Source organism: Suricata suricatta, chromosome 13 (genome assembly GCF_006229205.1).
Source record: "Suricata suricatta isolate VVHF042 chromosome 13, meerkat_22Aug2017_6uvM2_HiC, whole genome shotgun sequence".
NCBI lineage: Eukaryota > Metazoa > Chordata > Mammalia > Carnivora > Herpestidae > Suricata > Suricata suricatta.
In genome coordinates this window covers 3,887,805-3,893,857 of record NC_043712.1, presented here as the reverse complement: position 1 = coordinate 3,893,857, position 6,053 = coordinate 3,887,805, and the positions used below count along the sequence as shown (strand labels likewise).

The following is a 6,053-nucleotide window of genomic DNA, read 5'->3' as shown; positions in this document are numbered from 1 at the left end:
GGCGCGTGTCTGAGAGAAAGACCTTCCTGGAGGTTTGCCAGGGTCACCTGTAGGAAAGAACGTTTTCCTCTGGGGGCGGAGTCTGGGGGCGGAGTCTGGGGGGAGTGGGGTGTATCTGCTTCCGGCAGACACAGCCTTTTCCCTGCAGATTACCACTTTTCTTCAACTCCTGCCTCCTGGCTGGTGCTCCCCCGCCCCCACCTCCAACCACCCCGGTGCCCGGCGGTCCCGTCAGCAGCCCACACTCCTGGCCAGCCCGGGGGGAGGACCCAGGTGAAAGAGCCCACCCTCGAGAGTGGGCGGGGCTCCTTCCTCGCTGCCCCTCCTGCCCCCACACTGAGATCCGGGAGAAGCGTCCCCCACGTCAGGGGAGGAATGAGTGGAACCGGGGTGGGTCCCAAGCTGGGGTTGGGCTTGAGGTGACGCGTCAGCCGGAAGGACAGCTGGGGCCAGGGGGCCCCTGTGTCTCCTGGGCTTGTGACCTCATCACTGTTCTGATGCAGAGCTGTCCCCTCTGTGGGGCCACGGACTCCCACTCGGCTCTGTGAGACACCCCCGAGCAGAACTCACCAGAGCCAACGTTTACTGAGCACTTACCACCTGCCAGCATTGAGGATTCCTACGCGTTTCTCCAAGAATCCTCCCAACAACTGCAGGAAGCAGGTGCTGTTATCAACCTCACCTGCCAGATGGGGAAACTAAGGCTGCAAGAGGTGGGACCGAGGTCTGGGTTCCCACAGAGTCTGGGTGTTACAGTTCTCATAGCTCTTGGTTTGAACTTTCCTCTCTCCTGTCCTAAGAGTCAGGCTCGCTCTGGTTTATCTAGTGGGTTTTGTTTTTTTTTTTTTTGGCAACGCTGCCAGGCTGGTACACTTACACTAGGCCTGTAAAAACGTGAACACGCGCACACACACACACACTCCCCCAGACTCAGCTGCCTCCCTAGCTTGACCTGAGAGTGCCTGGCACATAGTAGGTGCTCAGTAAACCTTTGGGAGGCGCACAGGCAGCCTGATGGCTGTGACACGAATGATGTGAAGGCAGGACCCGGCGGACCTGTCACCATCGGCACCCCCACCCAGGGCCTGGTGGGGTGCGGCACACAGTAGGTGTTCCCGCGGGGAGCCGTCTCCATAGATCTCAGCTGGTGGGGCCAGGGGAGTCACGCGCACAGCGAGAGGGGGAGGCCAGTGCTCCTTCTCACGGACTTGACCCCCCCCCCCCGGAAACTCTGGAATCCACAGCGATGCGGAGCAGTTGGCTCTGCAGGCTGGAGACCTGCTATGTGTTGAAGGCGCTCTAGGCCCCGACTGGGTGGACACCCCAGCGGCCTGCTGGCCCCCACGGACCCCTCTCCAAGGGGCCAAGGAGGTTCACCGGCATCGCCCCGCCGTGCTGCCCGGGGCCCAGGAATGGAACATTCTCACGTGGACCAGGGGACCCCAGCAGGGCGGCGGGGGGTGGGGGGGCAGAGGCGGGGCTCCGAAGGCAAAGGCAGGTGACCCAGTCACATTTCCACTCGTTCAACAGAGTCTGTTCTGCTAGCCCAAGCGCGTGCTTGCTGTGTGCCCTGGAGAAGGCTGGAAACCACTCTGGGCCCCCTGGTTTTCCGCTGACAAGTGAGGACGGTGCTCCCAGTTCCCTCTCAGGATCTTTGGGAAGAAAACCATTTTGGAATAATAATCTTAGGACAGAGACCGTACATCATGGACCCCAGCCACGAGGCCTGGGTTCGAACAGTGACATGCCCCGGACTGAATCACCCAGGACTGCTCAGCCTACCACAGACAGGGTAATAGCACCTTTCACAGGGCGGTAGTAAAGCAGAACTGAGAGAACATCGGAGACGTGCTGTGCACCATGCCTGGTGTGGAATACCAGAGCCACCTTGTGTTAAGCACTTTCTAGAAGCCAAACAGGTCTCTAGCATTAGCTCATTAAAGGCTTACTCCAAGCCTAGGCATTGGATGCCATGATTACACCCATTTTCCAGAGTAGACAACTGAGGCTTGGCAAGGTGAGTCCTTTACTCAAGGTCGCACAACTAAGAAATGATGAGCTGGAGTGTGAGCCCAGGGCTGCTGGTCTCTGAAACTTGAATCCCAAACGCGTTTATACAATGTGCCCATTTAAGACGTAGAAGGAACCCTCGAAGCTGACTGGTCATCCCATTTTGCAGCCGATAAAACTGAGGCCCAGAGAAGGGAAGAGAGTGGCCTGATCACAGAGCTGCTGCTGGAACCAGGCGTCTGACCCATAGGGTTACTGCTCAAAGTTACCCAGCACTTAATACATGCCAGATGCCAAGTGCCATATGAGCATCATCGCACATAAATGTTACAACAACCCTAGGAGGAAAGATCCTTTTATTAAGTCCATTTTTTTGTTTGGGTAAACTGAGGCAGAGAGAAGCAACAGCTTACTCAAGGTCACACAGCCAATAAACAGGAGAGGTAGGACTCCTACCCAGTGAGTCCAACTCCAGGGCCCTCGTCCGGGGCCGCTGTGGCACCGCCTCCCCACAGAGCCCACGCCAGCCTTGCTCAGCAGCCTGGGTCCCTGCCAAGGGAAGGGGGTCTGCAGGGCCCCCAGGGCACGGCCCACGCCAGGCAGGTGCAGCAGGAGCCCCCAGCTGGGAGAGCGCTGCCTGAGCTACACCTGGGGAGACGGGCACGGAGCTGGGGCTGACAAACCCGGTCTCCCCGGAAACCATTAGCCCCCTGCCTCTGTGAAGAGAAGTTTATCCAACAAAACACAAGTGGGCAAGGAACACGTTCTGCTTTATGTGTCTCTTGTAGGCAGCGCACATCTTGGGAGACGTGTGGATGAAAGGCGCCATATAAAATGCAATCAATTATGAATCACCATTACTGAATTAATCACATGTATGATTAATACAGTAATAATAATTAATGGGAGTATGGTCTGGAGATTAGAGCAAGGAAACTGGCAGGGAGGAGTCGGGGTGCTTCTTGAAACCTCCGCCACTGCCTGGGGGCGTGGGCAAGGCTCTGGGCTTGGGGCTCGGTCTCTCTCCCCCTGTCCCTGCCCTGGCGGTGGGAGTAAGGACACCCTGAAACCCCTAGATGGTCCTGGGCGAGTTCCCAGGATCTTACCACTTATGGCTGCAGCACAACTGCTCAAGGTCAGGAGGACAAATCAAAATCTCGGTCTGGCAAAGCAGAGAACCGAGGGAGGGAGGCGAAGGGGGAAAACGTGCTGGGGGGCGGCTCCTGAGCTCATACCTGACTTCCATCAGTGCCGCGAGCTCATTTCATCTGTCTGTCCTATTGTCTGTCTGCGGCAGGATTCACCTTCTCCCCAAAGCCCCAGAGGGCCTGGACCTCAGCTGCTAGCTCTCGTTGCCAGTAGAGCCAGTAGATGGGTTTGGTTTTTTTTTTTTTTTGCGTGTGACTTTATAATTTCTGATTATGTGCCCTCCCCATCCACCCATATTTCCTCACTGAAAGCAGGCAACACAGAAAGAATATGTATCGAGTAGAGCATGCCATCCCCCCATCTCTCCTCCTCATACTTTGGTCTCTTTAGTTTATAGATATCCTAAAAACAACATGGATGGAATAAAATTAAATGCATTGTTCTGCAGATGCCTTTTGGTAGTAGATTTCACGTACACAATTCAAATGAAGGCTGGGTTGTGGAGCCAAAACCCCGCCCCTGAGAAGGATGGACAGGCTTGGCAAGAGGTGGGGGTCGTTGAGGATTTTTTATCTTATTTCATTTTATTTTGGTTGGAGGGGGAGAGATTCATTAACACTTTCCTGCCCCTGGTGCTTCAGCTCTTTTTCATTACCCGGAAAAGGTCCTTTGTTATAAGGTACCTCGATCAAGTTTTAAAATGAACATGCCTTCACCACCTGCTCCCTAGGTGGCTAGAGTCCTCTGTGTTTCCCGTCTTTGTGGTTCACCCGAAGGGACCCGGGTCCTCTGGAGGCTCCCATGGGCCGCCGTCAGGACCATCGCAAAGGGACGCCCTTCCCCGGTAAATCCTCTCTGGTGATGCAGATGGAGAAACTGAGGCTCAAAGCCGGGAAGGGATGATCCCAGGCCGCCCACCTCGTTAGAGGCTGAGCAGAGAAAAGGCCGCTACCCTGACTCAGGCCGTGGTTTCTTTCTGCCATCCCATCATCTCCAGGGTCTGGGGACGGGGAGACCAGAAGACGGTTCCCGATGGGGCCTGGAGAAAGTCTGCTGGCGTCAGCTGTGGGAGAGGCAGGAAGCCCTGGTGGGGGGGGGGCGGGCGGAGAGGTGTTTTAAACATTGTTTCCAGCAGCACAGAGCTCTGCATAGGGGTCACTTAAACCATGGGGGGGGGGGTCGTGGGAAGGATGCACCCTGGGTCCCTTAACTGTGTTCAGATGAGCCACAAAGGAGAGGCACCTCTGTCCCTCCGCGTTGGCAGTTCGGTGGTGATAAAGGAGCAGGGCGTTGCCCCTGGGACTGATGGCCCTGCCCTGGGGGCGCCAGCAGGTTGAGGCCCTACCGGGGTCATCACTCACCCTGCCTCTGCCGAGGCCCCACGCTGTGCCCTTTGCTGCTGCCTGCAGGCCTGGTGCTTAGAAATCAAATCGCTGAGGTCTGTTCTCCGCCTCTGAGGTGCTTTCTCCTGCTGGATGCTTTGAAGCCAGGGAGCAGGTTACCCAGGGGCTGGCATGGATCTGCTCTGCAGGACATCTTCGCAGGAGTGAGTCCCTCTCCAGTGAGAGGGACCTGAGAGAGCAAGTATAGGAGCAGGCAACTGGCAGCCTTGTTTTGACCCATTCCTGGAAAGGGAAAGATTTGAGTCTCACCAATAGGGAAACTGAGGTTCAGAAGCAATCTGGGCTGCACCCCAAGTTAGCCAGTAAGTCAGGCAGCGGGCAGAGTGCCATCTGGGAGCCAGAGACCCCTGCCCCCCAGGCCACAGTCTTCCTCAGCTGTGCGACCTTGGGCAAACTACTCATCATCCCTAAGCTTCACCTGTAACTTGGGACTTTGCTAATCGGAGTGACGTCCTAGGTCTGTTGGGAAGATCACCATTGACACGCACGGACCAGTCTGCATGAAGCTGGGCGTAAAACAGGGGTTCGATAAGTGTTAAATTATTGTTACTGTTATTATTATTAAAGCAGACAACAGTCTTTAATTCTGCATCCTCTGCTGCTTTGTGACAATAGCGAAATGTCATCCGGCATACCAGGCTCTCCAAGCCAAGGCGGGAACCATAAGCAGGGAAGGGTTAAGGTGGAGGTTAAGAGGTGGCGGAGGGGTGGGGCACTGAGATGCCACATCTAACTCCTGGTCCTGACACCCTCTGTGACCTTGGACCAGTCCCGCTCCCTCTCTTGTCCTCAGGCTCTTTGTTCTTCATGCATCCAAATGACAGGGCTGGCCGCCTGAGCAGCGCAGTGAGAACCCACCCCCGGGAGGCCAGGAGCCCCTGAAAACCGTGTATCCCCCCTGGAAGACGGAGGGCCGTCTCTGCACAGCCCCAGGAGAGCCTCGGCCTGACAGGAAACCTCCAGGGGCTGCAGAGCCCAGGGCTGTCCAGTGGTGCCAGCGCCTCCAACCTCTGCCCTGGCCCCTGGGGGAGTCCTCCCCTCCTCCTCCCCCGGGGGCTTGCCTGGAGGGAGGCCCCTCCTGCACCCCTACTCTGCACTCCCTGCGGAGCTGGCTTGGCTTCATCAAAAGCAGGGCCCATCAGGGTGGAGGCGGCGATGTGTCAGCTGGTATCCAGGCTCTGGTTGTGCGCTCGGATCGCTCCCCCTCCCCATCTCCCCAAATCCACCCACCCACCCTTTTACCCACTGCTTGGGGCCTTCTGGGTGTCGACGCTTTACAGAGGAAGTCAGAGCGGCAGCCTTGAGCCCTTGGCTGTTGGGGGCGGGTGGACTGACTCACTTGGCCCCCTCCCTGGTGCCGATGGGGCAGGCCCCACACCCCTGGGCGCTGGCACCCCGTCAGACCCCTGGGTTTTGGAAAAAGAAGCTGCAGCCCCGCGGCGCCTGACCCGGGGCCGGCCGAGGATGCGCTCTGCGCGCCGCGACCCGCCG

General features: G+C 57.4%; 1 long non-coding RNA gene across 2 annotated transcripts; it reads right to left on the bottom strand.

Annotated features, from left to right (window-relative positions):
- Nucleotides 1-3,402: 3,402 nt before the first annotated feature.
- Nucleotides 3,403-6,047, bottom strand: LOC115276106. 2 transcript variants are annotated; one of them, XR_003901818.1, is made up of 4 exons: nucleotides 5,809-6,047; nucleotides 4,981-5,068; nucleotides 4,521-4,784; nucleotides 3,403-4,243 (listed from the first exon to the last, which is right to left on the bottom strand). It is a non-coding gene; the product is annotated as an uncharacterized LOC115276106 (long non-coding RNA). The 2 variants fall into 2 exon arrangements; XR_003901819.1 differs by lacking the exon at nucleotides 4,981-5,068 and having other exon boundaries at nucleotides 5,805-6,047.
- Nucleotides 6,048-6,053: the final 6 nt, after the last annotated feature.